General features: G+C 42.3%; 1 pseudogene; it reads right to left on the reverse strand.

Moving 5' to 3' along the window:
* Positions 1 to 13,429: 13,429 nt before the first annotated feature.
* On the reverse strand, positions 13,430 to 16,132 carry LOC105523097 (annotated as a pseudogene).
* Positions 16,133 to 16,211: the final 79 nt, after the last annotated feature.

Consider the following 16,211-nt stretch of genomic DNA (forward strand, 5'->3'; position numbering starts at 1 on the left):
AACCCGGGAGGCAGTGAGCTGAGATCCGGCCACTGCACTCCAGTCCGGGCGACAGAGCGAGACTCTGTCTCAAAAAAAAAAAGAAACAGCGTCTCACTCTGTCTCCCAGGCTGCAGTGCAGTGACGTGATCATAGCTCACTACAGCCTCAATCTCCTGGACTCAAGCAATCCTTCTGCCTCAGCCTCTTGAGTTCCAACAAAGTACAAAATCTTTAAGATGACTCCAGGGCCTTCAGAGATCTGTCTCCTTAGTTCAGAGATAAATGGAATTTTAGAATCAGGGCTCTTGATCTGGGGATCACGGGACTTCAGAGACTTCAGAAAATCGATGCAAACTATGAATGTGGATGCAAAAGTTGATAGGTACACAGATATGTCCACCATAAAGATGATAAATTACATTAGATTATCCAGGTTTCAGAATATCTGGAGAGCAGGTTATATATAGTTTTACTTATTTTATACTTTTTGCTTTTGATACAGAGTCTTGCTCCATTGCCCAGGCTAGAGTGTAGAGGCACGATCTTGGCTCACTGCAACTTCCACCTCCCAGGCTCAAGTGATTTTCCTGCCTCAGCCTCCCGAGTAGCTGAGATTACAGGCGCATGCCACCACGCCTGGCTAAGTTTTGTATTTTTAGTAGAGGCGGAGTTTCATTATGTTGGCCGGGCTGGTCTTGGACTCCTGACCTCAAGTGATTCGCCCGCCTCAGCCTCCCAAAGTGCTGGGATTACACAGGCGTGAGCCACCACACCCAGCCTATTTTACACTTTTGTATTGTTTTTATGTTTACTTTATTTACAGAACGGGAAACACTATACCATTTTTAGGGTCTGAGGCTTCTGAAGATCACTCTGGCCCAGAGGTGTGGGTGAAGATAGGGTGGAGAAGGCAGTGTAGGACAGGAAGGTCTTATCTGGGGAAATGTTTAAATTGAGCCAGTTAAACTAAAGGTGTAGGGAGGTGGTTGGTAGAGGAGGAAAGAGCTGGACAGGGCCAAAGAAAGGGGAGATGGAATCCTGTTAAAGGGAGGTGTCAGCCCTGCAGGGAGCTGAAGACCAGAGCAGAGTCTCCAGTCATTATTCCCTGGGCAGTTTGCTCTTTGGTGGGGACCCCTTTTTCTTGTTCATCTTTGAAGCCCCAGTGCCTGGCTCACAATAGGTTTTGACTGACAAGTGCTGAATTAGTTAATAAATAAATGAATGAATACTCTTTTTTTTTTTTTTTTTGAAATGGAGTCCTGTTCTGTCACCCAGGCTGAAGTGCAGTGGCGCGATCTTGGCTCCCGGGTTCAAGCAATTCTCTGCTTCAGCCTCCCGAGTAGCTGTGATTACAGATGCCTGCCACCACGCCTGGCTAATTTTTGTATTTTTAGTAGAGATGGGGTTTCACCATGTTGGCCAGGCTGGTCTTGAACTCCTGACCTCGTGATCCACCCACCTCAGCCTCCCAAAGTGCTGGGATTACAGGCGTGAGCCCCCACGCCCGGCCAATGAATGAATACTTGTAATAAAGTGTCACAGTTATTTCTGTTTTTGTGCCTGTTTTCTTTTGTTTGTTTTAATCTGTCTTTCTAATCTTGTGTTCAGTGCTCATTGAATTGCCCTTTGTTGCATAGCTAGCTAGAAAGAGATTAGGTTTGGCACCTGGGAGCACATGTCCTCACTCCCAGCTCAATTTACTTGTCCCTAACACCATGTTGCCTCTTTAATGCTGTGCAAATAAAAATATTATAACGCACCCCTCCTGTGAGTACTTCTTCTCTAGGCTCACAAACCACAGTTTCAGTTTCTTTTCTAATAATCAGTTTCATTTCTTCATAGTCACACCTCTTATTGGCAAGCACCATGTTATTTTCCAGCAGTGTGTTTCAAATATTGAAATCCCTCATCCTTGGGGAACTATAGCTGTTTAATTATTTAAAATAGCATGAGTTTCAATCAGCCACAGTATTTGATGTTTCTGGTAATTGATACCATCTGGGAAGGAGCTCAGTATATTTACTGATAAAGCACTTTGCCTCCAACTTCTAATTGACCAAAACAAGGTCTTTTAAAACTGAAACTCAGAAAAAACTTAACTAATTTTGCCCAAATTTCAAACAATACTAACAAACATTAGAATTTATTTTGAACTTGATTTATGACCCTCACCAGACTATGATAATGTTTTCAAAACAATGATACATCTTAATATTTCAGCATTAAATCCTATACATAGTTTCAGAGGATTTCAAGGAAAGTTGAGAATTTGTTGTGAATACATATATAAGTCATGGAGAAAGCTGAATTAATGTAAAAATGGCTCAGTTCATATTTTATGAACCTCAAATGAGGTTATTTGTAGTGTCCAGGTTTTGGAGCCAAATAAACTTAGTTTTTTTTTTTTTTTTTTTTTTTGAGTTGGAGTCTTGCTCTGTCACCCAGGCTGGAGTGCGGTGGCGCGATCCCGGCTCACTGCAACCTCCATCTCCCAGGCTCAAGTGATGCTCCTGCCTCAGCCCCCAAAGTAGATGGGGTTACAGGCATGCACCACCATGCCTGGCTAATTTTTGTATTTTTAGTAGAGATGAGATTTTGCCATGTTGGCCAGGCTGGTCTCGAACTCCTGAGATTAAGTGATCTGCCCACCTCAGCCTCCCAAAGTGCTGGGATTCCAGGCATGAATCACTGTGCCTGGCCTGATGGTTTGTCCTTTACATCTCAGCATCCTCACTTCTCAAACAGGAATATTCATCTAACAGAATTCATTGAAATAAGTGCCTCGCTGACTCAATGAATGACAGGTATTATTATGACAACATTCACAGTAGAATATCAGTCCTTGGTGGACAAATCAGGGTTTTTAGTTACAAGGAAAAGAAACCACCTCTGATTCATTTAAAAGTAGAAATATTATTTGTGGCTAGGAAGTTGGGTAGCTTGTGGCTTTGCTGGGAGTTTGGCCAATCTGACTTGAAAGCTACATAGTCAGAAGCATAGCTAAAATCATGAACGGGTTCCATGGGGATACCACTGCCACCTGTCCCTTGCACAGCTAACATTATTCCACCCTAAGGTATGCAGGCCTCTGTTGCCTCCACAAACTGGATACTGGTGCGGCTGCCCCATTAATCTCTGATAGACTGAGGCCTATTCATGTGCTTACATCTCGGCTGCAGAGGAGACTGGAAAAAGGAGCATCTGGCCTCTTTCAGTGGGAGGTGGGCTCTGTCTGCCCCTTAGATTTATATGATGGGAAATCCCCCACACATCGGAAGGGATTGAGATGCTGGCTAGCCAAAACTATGCAAGTATGCATAATACTTCCCCGGGAGCCACAGATTTTGGAGATTGACTTAACCACTCTCTTTTTCATATACCCCGCATTTGATCTCTGAATGCATCTGTCAGTTGCCCCTTACAAATCTGACCCCTTCTGCTCAGCTCCACCACTGCCAGCCCAGCTCATGTCCTCACTATCTTGTACCTGGATTATTGAATCATCTTCTAAACAGGTAGGCTGGCTTCTGCATTTGGCCCCTGACAGTGTATCTTCAACAGAGCAGTCAGAGTAGTTCTCTGTAAAAATACGTCAGACCATACCACACCTCTACTTCAAGTCTTCCAACACATCCCATGTCATTCGACGTGAATGCCAAAATTCTCACAATGGCCTCCGAGGCCCTGCATGATCTTTTCTTCACATAATTCCCGCTCTTCCCCATTGATCTCTTGATTGCCTGCTCTGTAACTGTATCACACCATCCTGCCAGAACTCTGATCTTTGCACTTGTTTTCCCTCTGCCAGGAACACCTGTCTCCTAGATTGTTACACAACTTGCTCCTTTACTTCCTTTAGCTTTCTGCTCAACTTAAGAAAGATGTCTTAACAATGCCACCTTATCAGAGAGATCTTCTCTGACTTTATATCAAAGTGTGACCATCCAGCCCCTAGCACTCTGCATCCTTTATTTTTCTCCACAGCACGTTGATCTCCACCTGACATTCTATATATTTGTTAATTCTTTCTGTCTCCCCCTATAGAATGTGAGCACTGTGAAGATAGACTTTGATTTGTTATCACACTTTCCACACAATATGTATTTGCTGAATGGATGAATGATGATAGATCTTTAATAACTGTCATTTTATCATCTAACTAAGGTTTAAAGTATGCACAAAATGGTGTCCCTCCTTTCCACTCTTGCCAGAGTTTTATTTTTAGGATAGATCTTATTATGCCATACCCACTTATAAAAATTTTTTATTGTTTCTGACTGCCAAGAGCCATGCTTCTCAATTTGGGATACAAGGGGGTGAGGAAGTCACAGGATAAAGCCATACATTATTCTAGTCCAGAGGGTCAATTTTACTTTTAGAATCTGGGGCCAGGGGAGAAGTTCCCAATTTTATTTGTCTTGAACATTTCTGGCACATGTGTATATATGCAAGTGAAATTAGCAGAATCATGTTTTCCTATTTAATTCAGTTGGGTGAAACCCATGAAAAGCCAAGAAGGAGAAAATTTTATACAAGCAGTGAGTGATTTAAAAACTTGGTCTTTCTGTGTTGTTAGAGAACCTGGTCTATTAGTGCTGTAATTGAATCAGAATGCACAGGGTAATTATGAACGCGATGAAATATCAAGGGTTGTGGGATCTGATAATGAGCTTGATGTGGAAATAAACAGCAGCTTTCCAACCACAACTAAGCATTTGGTAAGCAATTTACAAAGCAATACTAGTCAATTTAGAAAGCTTATGATGTACTCAGGTTTTTATTGAACCTCAGGTATTACTATTATGGAAACACAGTTGGCCATAATTCTAAGTGTCTCTTGTGTGAGAAAACACTGAGCAAAAAGAGGAGGAAATTATCACAAGTGATATCTAAAAAAACCCCCACATATCTTTAAGGCAGCAATAGCATAAAAACAAAGCAAAACCAACTACATGACACTCCAGAAAAGGAATAAGATGAGGTGGTTTGCTACATCAAAATATAATACAGCTAGAGTAATTAGGGAAGTGTAGTATTAGTAGAGAGGATAAAAAAAATTGACCAACCAAACAGGCTAGACAATCCAGGAACAGAGGTATGCATTTATGGAAACTTGGTATGTAACAATAAGTCACACACAATACAGCAGGGGAAACATAGACTATTCAATAAATGATCAGACAATTTGAAAAAAAAAAAAAGGAGTTGGAGCCCCTTTTGATGTAATACATAAAAATCAACTTTGTACAACTTAAGAATAATTTTTTTTTCTTTTTTTAGGCAGAGTCTGTCTCTGTCACCCAGGCTAGAGTGCAGTGGCACGATCTCAGCTCACTGCAACTTCCGCCTCCCAGGTTCAAGTGATTCCCCTGCCTCAACCTCTTGACTAGCTGGGACTACAGGCGTACGCCAACGCAACCAGCTATTTCTGTATTTTTAGTAGAGATGGGGTTTCTCCACGTTGGCCAGGCTGGTCTCGAATTCCTGATCTCAGGTGATCTGCCCTCCTTGGCCTACCAAAGTGCTGGGATTACAGGCGTGAGCCACCATGCCTGGCCATTAAGTGCTTTTAATAGAAACATTTTAAACTTCAAAAATAAAATTTGAGGCCAGGCACGGTGGCTCATAACTGTAATCCCAGCACCTTTGGAGGCTGAGGTGGGTGGATCACCTGAGGTCAGGAGTTCCAGACCACCCTGGTCAACATGGTGAAAACCCATCTCTACTAAAAATACAAGAATTAGCTGGGCATGGTGGCAGGTGCCTGTAATCCCAGCTACTTGGGAGGCTGAGGCAGGAGAATTGCTTGAACCCAGGAAGCAGAGGTTGCAGTGAGCTGAGATCGAGCCACTGTACTCCAGCCTGGGCAACAAGAGCGAAACCCCGTCTCAAAATAGATTAATTAATTAATTAATTTAATTTAATTTGAAAATGCCTTGGTATTAGAGGAATTTTTAGAGACCAAAAAGTACAAATCATAATGGAAATAATTTGGTAAGTTCAAACATACTAAGAGCAAGAACTACCATTCACTAAAAGGTCTCACAAAGAAAGAGAAATTACAAATCACAAACTGGGAAAAGATGTTATATAGACATAACCAACAAAATTTGAGTATCCACAATATGTAGAGAACTTTAAAAAAATCAATAGGAAAAAATCAAGTAATGTCATCAAAAAAACGGCACATTCAGCTAGGTGTGGTGGCTCGCACCTGTAGCCCCAGTTACTTGGGAGGCTAAGGTAGGAGAATACCTTGAGCCAGGAGGCTGAGGCTGCAGTGAGCCTGATTGTGCCACTGCACTCCAGCCCAGGCAACAGAGCAAGACCCTGTGTAAAAAGAAAAAAAAAAAAAAAAACAATGAGGCCAGGCGCAGTGGCTCATGCCTGTAATCCCAGCACTTTGGAAGGCTGAGGCGGGTGGATCACGAGGTCAAGAGATTGAAACCACCCTGGCCAAAATGGTGAAACCCTGTCTCTACCAAAAATACAAAAATCAGCTGGGCGTGGTGGCACGTGTGCCTGTAGTCCCAGCTCCTCAGGAGGCTGAGGCAGGAGAATCGCTTGAACCAGGGAGGTGGAGGTTGCAGTGAGCCGAGATCGTGCCATTGCACTCCAGCCTGGGCACAGAGCCGGACTCTGTCTCAAAAAACAAACAAACAAAAAAGGCACAAGCCACGAATAAGCATTTCATAGAAGAGGAAACACAATTAGGAAATAAACATACGAAAAGGTGCTCAATCTTTTTTTTTTTTTTGAGACAGAGTCTTGCTCTGCCATCCAGGCTGGAGTGCAACAGTGTAATCTCGGCTTACTGCAACTTCCGCCTCTCAGACTAAAGCAACTTTCGTGCCTCAGCCGCTCAAGTAGCTGGGATTACAGGCAGGTGCCAGCACATTGGCTACTTTTTTGAATTTTTGGTAGAGTTGGGGTTTCGCCACGTTGGCTAGGCTGGTCTCGAACTCCTAGCCTCAGTTGATCTGCCTGCCTTGGTCTCACAAAGTCTGAGATTACAGGTGTGATCCACCATGCCCAGCCTCAATCTCATTTATAATGAGGTAGGTGCAAATTAAACCACAATGAGGTACTATTTCACATCTACCAGATTGATGGAAATTTTCTTTTTCTTTTTTTTTTTTTTTTTGAGATGGAGTCTCGCTCTGTCGCCCAGGCTGGAGTGCAGTGGCCGGATCTCAGCTCACTGCAAGCTCCGCCTCCCGGGTTTACGCCATTCTCCTGCCTCAGCCTCCCGAGTAGCTGGGACTACAGGCGCCCGCCACCTCGCCCGGCTAATTTTTTGTATTTTTTAGTAGAGACGGGGTTTCACCAGGTTGGCCAGGATGGTCTCGATCTCCTGACCTCGTGATCCACCCGTCTCGGCCTCCCAAAGTGCTGGGATTACAGGCTTGAGCCACCGCGCCCGGCCGGAAATTTTCAAAAGTAAAACACTCCCATGTGTTGACAAGGTAGTGGAGCAGCAGGTCTTCTACACCACTGGAAAAGAATTTGGCATTATCAGGTAAGTGTATAAATTAGCCAGATTCTATGACACTTGATATATAACCTATGCAATATTATATCCACTGCATAAGAACATCAGGATACAACAGAAACATACTCATAGAAGCTTGATTTCTAAAAAGTAAAAGCAAACAGACAAAGAAACCAAAGACCTGGAAATAATTTAAACGTTCATTGATAGGAGAATGGAGAAACAGTGGTGGACTCATATTAAGAGATACTATGTAACAGTAAAACAGAATAAAAAAAGAATGAACTACAGTAACTTGCAGCAACATTATTGAATCTTACAAATACGATGAACGAAAAATGAGCAGAAGAATGTATATATGTACACATAGTTCAAAAACTCAAAAACTAAATAATTTATTACAAACAGAAGGAAAACAAATACCAACAAATTTCAGAATAGAGACTACTTCAGTAGCAGAGAGATGTCATTTTGGAAGGGGCATACTGGGGCCTTTAAAGTATCAGTAATGCTCTTTTTTTTTTAAGTTAGTGGTAGCTACAGATGTGTTTGTCTTTTCAGAGACATTTAGATTATGTATACTCTTGTATGTATGAAATATTTCATGATCTAAAAATGTAGAAACAGACTGAACAAGAAAATGTAAAGTGTAGAGGTACTGACGGCTTAAGAACTCAATAAATTCTAAGTACCATTTTTCATATATTAGGAAAAAATCAACTACAAGGATTTTGATTTTTTTTTTTTTTTTTTGAGACAGAGTCTCCTACTGTTGTCCAGGCTGGAGTGCAATGGTGTGATCTCGGCTCACTGTAACCACATAGAAGAGGAAACACAATTAGAGTTTCCTCCCAGGTTCAAGCGATTCTCTTTCCTCAGCCTCGGGAGTAGCTGAGATTACAGGCATGTGCCACCACGCCCGGCTAATTCTGTGTTTTTAGTAGAGACGGAGTTTCTCCATGTTGGTCAGACTGGTCTTGAACTCCCGACCTCAGGTGATCTGCCCGCCTTGGCCTAACTACATGGATTTTTGAAGCAAAAATAATCAGTGCTTTACAATCAAAATAAAGCATAATCAAACAGGTAATGAAAACATTTTTTTTTTCAACTGCAGAAGTTGCAGTAAGCCGAGATTACACTACTACACTCCAGCCTGGATGATAGAGCAAGACTCTGTCTCAAAAAAAAAAAAAAAAGAAAAAAATTGAGTACCTTTTCATATGTTTATCTCCTAATTGTGTTTCCTCTTCTACGAAATGCTTATTCATGGCTTGCACCTTTTTTGTTTGTTTTTTGAGATGGACTCTGGCTCTGTGCCCAGGCAGAAGTGCAGTGGCACCATCTCGGCTCACAGCAACCTCTCTGCCTCCCTGGTTCAAGCAATTCTCCTACCTCAGCCTCTCAATTAGCTGGAACTACAGGCATGCACCACTACAACTGGCTAATTTTTAATTTAGTAGAGATGGTGTTTCGCCATGTTGGCCAGGCTGGTCTCAAATTCCTGACCTCAGGTGATCCACCCGCCTCAGCCTCCCAGAGTGCTGGGATTACAGGCATGAGCTACCATACCTGGCCAAGAAAAGGATTTATAGGCGTTGATGGAGTGCCTTGAAGGAAGAGAAAGGCAAAGAATTTTATCCAGATTAAAAAAGAGATTCCCCGTAGGGTGGTAAAATGGCCTGGTTCTCCCCTCCGCCAAATACTACAGGTATATATAGGCAAATGGGATTAAAAATAACCCTTGCAAATGATGCCTATGTCCCAAGCAGCACAAAAGCAGCAAGAAGCCACTAGATCTAAAGAGGCCGCCTCATAGACATGGATGAGCCTCTACCCCTACCACCCAGAGCATTGAACTTGTTAAAATTGAGAATGAGGCTGGGCACAGCAGCTCATGCCTGTAATCCCAGCATTTTGGGAGGCTGAGGTGGTTGGCTCACTTGAGCTCAGGAGTTCAAGACCAGCCTAGACAACATGGTGAAAACCCATCTCTACAAAAAACACAAAAATTAGACGGGCATGGTGGTGCACAACTGTGGTCCCAGCTACTCAGGAGGCTGAGGTGGAAGGATGGTTTGAACCCAGGAAGTAGAGGCTGCAGTGAGCTGAGATCGTGACACTGCACCCCAGCCTGAGAGACAGAATGAGACCCTTTCTCAAAACCAAAACAAACAAAAACTGGGAATGAAGGAACTCCAAAATGTTCTCTACCAGTTTGGTAGATTTGGGGCTCAAAGTCACAAATCACATTACAGGAAGTATTTTAACTGGCAAAACCTGAATTCCTGTCACTAAAATTGTTCTTATCTCTCTAGAAATAATAAAAATAAATAAATTTGAGAAGATCGAGGTATTAAAAAAATCACTTTCATCCTGTAGAATTCCCCACAAATGGGCAAAATACAAAATAATCCCCCAAAATCACTTTCCTTGCACTTCTTTTTATTTATTTATTATTATTGTTTGACACAGTCTCGCTCTGTCGCCAGGCTGGAATGCAGTGGCGCGATCTCAGCTCACTGCAACCTGTGCCTCGCAGGTTCAAGCAATTCTCCCGAGTAGCTGGGACTACAGGAGCACGCCACCATGCCCAGCTAACTTTTGTATTTTTAGTACAGACGGGGTTTCACCATGTTGGCCAGGATGCTCTTGATCTCTTGAACTCGTGATCTGCCCATCTCGGCCTCCCAAAGTGCTGGTATTACAGGCATAAGCCTCTATGCCTGGCCCTTGCCCTTTATTTTCTAGGTATGTTTATTTTTTTATAATACGGAATGTTTCAGGAATTTGTGTGTCATCCTAGTGCAGGGGCCATGCTAATCTTCTCTGTATCATTCCCATTTTAGTATATGTGCTGCCAAAGCAAGCACAATTTTCTAGGTATTTTTATTTGGGGGAAATTTAATCTCATCAGCAAATCCTAACAAGACTGCTTTTGATTTTCCTTCTTTTTGCCAGCTAGCATATATCTGCAATACTTTTTCAAACTCGTCTCATTTCAATATACAGATACAGCGCATTCTCCCTATCAGGATTTTTGTAAGCCTACCTCTGTTGTGGGAGTGGACGACACAGGGGTTTGGCTGCATAACTAGCTTTGGCCAGTGGGACATTAGAAAATGTAGGCCAGGCACGGTGGCTCACACCTGTAATCTCAACACTTTGGGAGGCAGAGGCAGGCAGATCACCTGAGGTCAGGAGTTCGAGACCTGCCTGGCCAACATGGTGAAACCCTGTCTCTACTAAAAACACAAAAATTAGCTGGGCATGGTAGCACACACCTGTAATCCCAGCTACTAGGGAGGCTGAGGCAGGAGAATCACTTGAACCCGGGAGGCGGAGGTTGCAGTGAGCGGAGATCACGCCATTGCACTCCAGCCTGGGGACAAGAGACTTCATATCAATCAAAAAAAAGAAAACGTGATGCAGACTGGGTGCAGTGGCTCACACCTGTAATCCCAGCATTTTGGGAGGCTGAAGCGGGTGGATCGGAGTTGGAGACCAGCCTGGCCAACGTGGTGAACTCTCATCTCTACTAAAAATACAAAAATTAGCCCAGCATGGTGGTGCACACCTATACTCTCAGCTACTAAGGAGGCTGAGGTGGAAGAATTGTTTGAACTCAGGAGACAGGGGCTGCAGTGAGCCGAGATTGTGCACTGCACTCCAGCCTGGGTGACACAGTGGGACTCTGTCTCAAAAGAAAAAAAGAAAGAAAGAAAGAAAGAAAATGTGATGCAAGCAGAGCTTCCATAAGCACTTGCACACTGGAGCCTTTTGTTTTGGAATGCTGTGACAACCAAGTAAGAAACCAACCTATGCTATTAAAGATGCCTACTAGAGGAAAGTTGAGGCACTCTAACCAACAGCCTCAACTAACTGCCAGCCATGTGAGTGAGGCCATTGTGAGCCATCCAGCCTTGGTGAAGCTACCAGCTGACTGAAGCTGTTGAAGTGATCTCAAGTGAGACCAGCAGAAGATCTGTTCAGCTGAGCTTAGCCCAAATTGTCGATCACAAGCAAATAAATGATTCCTATTTAAGCCACTAAGTCATTTATTTTTAAAAATATAAAGCTACATATTGATCGCTATTCAGCAGTATCTACAAGAAAGTAAGCAATACACACTCAGGCAACATTCTTATTACTATAGTGTTACTGTTTTTCCTGGCTTCTTCTGAACCAGTAACCTAAGTAGTGAAAGGATTGAGCCTACATGTAATCAATGGGTTGAGGTAAAGAAAAAGCATGCAAGTCAAGAGTTTACATTGCAATTGTTCACCCATGTATGCCACCAGGTCTTAAACAGCAACATCTCCAACCATCTATTTAGTTTCATGCACAAAGACATTCCATGAATTATGACCTTTTGGCCAATACAGCATAAGATTTTCAACTTTTTGTAAAGAAATGGTTCTTCAGAAGGAATCTTTAAATGCCCACTTAGCTAAGCCTTGCTTGACTAATTAAAACACACCAGTATGGGACTGAGAGTGGTGGTTTATGTCTGCAATCCCAGCACTTTGGGAGGCTGAGGTGGGAGGGTCGCTCAAGGCCGAGAGTTCGAGAGCAGCTTGGAAAAGAAAGCAAGACCCTATCTCTACAAAGAAATTTTAAAATTAGCTGGATGTGGTGGCATGTGCCTGTAGTCCTAGCTACTTGGGAGGCTGAGGCGTAAGGATTGATTGAACCCATGAGTTCAAGGCTGCAGTTAGCTATAATTGTACCATGGCACACCAGTCTTGGCAACATTACAAGACCGTCAAAAAAAAAAAAAAAAGCCACATCAGTATCTGTCTGGTTTCCTTATCTGAGTAGGGAGGTTGTTGGTGATAAAATTTCTCCTTTTAGAAGGTTTTGCAAATAAACTGTTGCTTTTATATGGCTATAGCTGTAGACATTATGGACTCTGACTTGGCTTCCTTTTTTTGAGAAGGAGTTTTGCTCTTATTGCCCAGCCTAGAGTGCAATGGTGCAATCTCAGTTCACCACAACCTCTGCCTCCAGGGTTCCAGTGGTTCTCCTGTCTCAGCCTCCCAAGTAGCTAAGATTACAGGCATGTACCACCATGCCCAGTTAATTTTGTATTTTTAGGGGAGATGGGGTTTCTCCATGTTGGTCAGGCTGGTCTTGAACTCCCGACCTCAGGTGATCAGGCCGCCTGGCCTCCTAAAGTGCTGGGATTACAGGCGTGAGCCACCGCACCTGGCTCTGATTTGGCTTCTTTAAATTGTACAATTTAAATTGTTTACATTGTATTTAACTTGGCCAATTAATTACAAATTATTCAATTTGAAACATTGTGGCTTTACGAAAAATTTTAACTTAAGGTGATCTATTCCTTGGGCTGCTTAGAATGATGGCATTCCAGAAGAAAACTTGAATTTACCCATGATTGTGAAATGCCATTTCTTAGGTCGTGTAAAAAACAAAACCACAACTATGTATGTGTGTATTTACATATACACAAACAAATAAAAATTCAGAATAGCCTTAGGCGTTATAGGTTAAACACAAGTTATGATTGATTAACGATTATGGAAAATGTTCCCAACATTTAGAAAACCTGTTCTCCAATGCAGAGGAAATAATATACCATGGAATCAAATATTCTTTTCTGGTAAATGAAGCAGCTACAGAAAGCTTTTTTCTACTTGTTCAAAAGTAACAAGTGCTATTGATGAAAAACCCCCAACAAATCCCCAAAACAAACCCCCAAAACTCTCTCGATTCTACTTCAAAACAAGATTTTGAAGTAGAAAATAGATTTCATTAGAAAATAGCTGGCTAGGCACGGTGGCTCATTTCTGTAGTCCCAGCACTTTTGGGAAGCCAAAGCAGGAGGATCACTTGAGCCCAGAGTTTGAGACCAACCTGGGCAACATAGTGAGACTCTATCTCTATTTTTTAAAACATAGAATATTTCACACTAATAAGAAAATCAAGACCTAGGTTTTACACACGTACACACACACTATATGGCAGTATACTGCAGTGCAACAATTTTTGAGTTTCATCTTCTGGACAGGAATGCCAAGTTAGTCTCTCTTCATAAACATAATTTGCTATTTGAGGACACTTCGTGTTTGCCTCTTTGCCAGCACCACGTCGGCCCCATCTGAATCTTTCCATTCCATTATACACATTCATTCTTCACTGCAGTCTGTGGCACCAATTGTTTGCTTGGGATCAAGAGTTCTGGCAAAGTCTCCTGGTTTTTCAGTAGCATCCCTTTCATTTGCCGTCATCAGATTCACTATCGGATAAAGATTTTCTTTTTGTACTATCTTTTCCTTTACCAGTTTGAGGATTAAGAAATACTTCAATTAACTTAGGAAAATCTAAGTTTTCTTCAGGTTCTCAATTATTGTCAGCAAGTGTAAATCCGTTCCCTTTCAGGGAATATTCCACCTTCCCATTCACCACACCTTGGTGTAGTACTTTTTCCACCATAAAATCCTCAGGCTCGGCTTCATCAGCTTTTATACTTTTTCCATTAAGTCTTTTGTCCCCCCCCTCCCCTTTTTTTTTTGCAATGTACTGTGGCCCTCAGTATCCTTGGGTTCCGCCTGCCTGGATTCTATCAACTGAGGATAGAACATATTTTAAAATCACAATAAAACAACAAAAAAATACAAATGAAAAACAATATAGTATAACAATCCATTTACATAGCATTTATATTGTATTAGGTATTATAAGTAATTTAGACATGATTTAAAGTATGCAGGAGGATGTCTGTAGGTTGTATGCAAATACTTCGCCCTTTTATGAGAGGGACTTGAGCAGCCTTGGATTTTCCTAGGGGTCCTGGTCTAGAAACCAATTTCATAAGGATACCAAAGGATGACTGTAGTTTTACTGGAGGCCATTTTTAATTGCAGACATGAAGAGCTATTGTTCACCACCTCTGAGCTGCACCTGGTCTGGGTCTGTGCTGCCTGACTGACGCTTGAGCTAAATCCAAGGAGGAAGGGAATGGGGAACTTCTTCAGGGACCACTAAATTTGGGGGAACTTTGTTATGTAGCAATAAATAACTGATACAAGGCCACTTAAATATTTTACTCTGCAGAAATATTTATTTCTGTAGAAATATTTTACTCTTAAATATTTTACTCTGTAAAATAAAAATTAAGAGTCAATTGAAGAGAACTAATTAAGGAACTGGGTCATTTCAAACGCTTTTATTTACTTGTGATGAAAATTAAACAAACAACAAACTCACCATCTTTCTTGGATGAAAAAAAATTGTTTGATATTCTGAGAACAAAAGTGATGCCATACTGCCATTAAGAAACTGATTCAGACTCGATCTCTCAACAAGATAAGACATCAATGTTACCACTAAGAGCTGCCCAGAATACTGCAGTACACTTCTCTGGCACCATTAAAAAAAAAAATCTCTTAGAGATGATCCTGAAATCTCTTCTAAAGACATGAAAGAGGTGTGCTTGTATAATTTGGTATTACAGAGAAATGAGAAATTGCCCTGATGATGAACCTCCAGTTCTAATCTCAATTTGCTGAAGTAGAGAGGCAATTCATCTTACCCATTAACTAAGAATTAGAAAAACAATTTGTGTTTTCCTTTGAGTCATTTAACTCAAACACCGCTATATAAAGGAATAGAAAGAGACATTCGCATGAATTTGACAGTTAAATAAAACATGAGACTTCAAAGAAATCCCATTAGAATTGGGGATCACTTTTTTGTTTTCTCTTCCTCCACCTCCACCTTAAGGAACATAAACGGCATTTGGCCACAATTTATGTCTTTCCAATTTTATCTTCCACAATCTACCGCTCAGTTTTCCCCACTTCTAGCCAAACGATTTATGTTCCCCAAACACGCCTTCACAATTTCGTTCCAGTTGGTGTCTACCTCTAGCATATGTGTAGCCAATTATACATACATACCCCACGACCTTGAAACGTCTTGACATCAACAAGCAAATCTAGGTTTCTAACATAATACTAACTTTGTAAGTCTGTCCATACTAGGTTTTAGCAAACCTAGTAAAACAGAAAACGCACTATTATCCAAGCTTATATTCTGAGATTTGAAAAACCCCTCTATCTGCTGCCTTTGGGTTTCTGAATTTACATATCACTCTCAAGTATGCAATAGTCACGACTTCTAAGAATCGGAGAGTAAACCTAGTCCTGTAACAATGGCATTTTATTTGTTGAGTTAGGGCACTACCTGCCCACGATAAGGATAGTTAAAGAAACGTTGCCCAGTAATGACGATTAAAGGCTTTTATTGAAAATGCATTAGGCCTTAAGAATTTTGCGAACATCTAATTTAACCCTAGTAACTGTGGCGTGGGTTCTTTCACAATTTACAGGTACGTGGGAGACCGCGAAGCACAGGTAGAGAGAAAACTAGGGCGCTGGAGTCACCCCCGCACCCCGAATGCCGTCGGCGCTCCAGGGACCCCAGAGAGTGCGGGCGGGGGCGCTGTGACGTCACAGAGTGCCCTTCTGACGTTCTCACCGACCAGCTTCGCGGTGCTCGCTTCGGGGGACTCTGCACCCGGCGAGTACCGCGGGCCTGAAGCTTCCCGCCTCCGCGTCCACGCGACCCAGCCACAGAGGGTTTAGCCAGCCAGCGCGGCGCCGCGAGCTCGACACCTATAAGCTCAGTCTGGATCATGGCGAGGCGGGAAGCCAGCGGGGCCCTTTCCGCCGAAAGAACACAGCTCTTCGGGAGATTTCCCCCGCTGCCCCCGAAC

Source organism: Colobus angolensis, unplaced genomic scaffold (genome assembly GCF_000951035.1).
Source record: "Colobus angolensis palliatus isolate OR3802 unplaced genomic scaffold, Cang.pa_1.0 Scaffold45, whole genome shotgun sequence".
NCBI lineage: Eukaryota > Metazoa > Chordata > Mammalia > Primates > Cercopithecidae > Colobus > Colobus angolensis.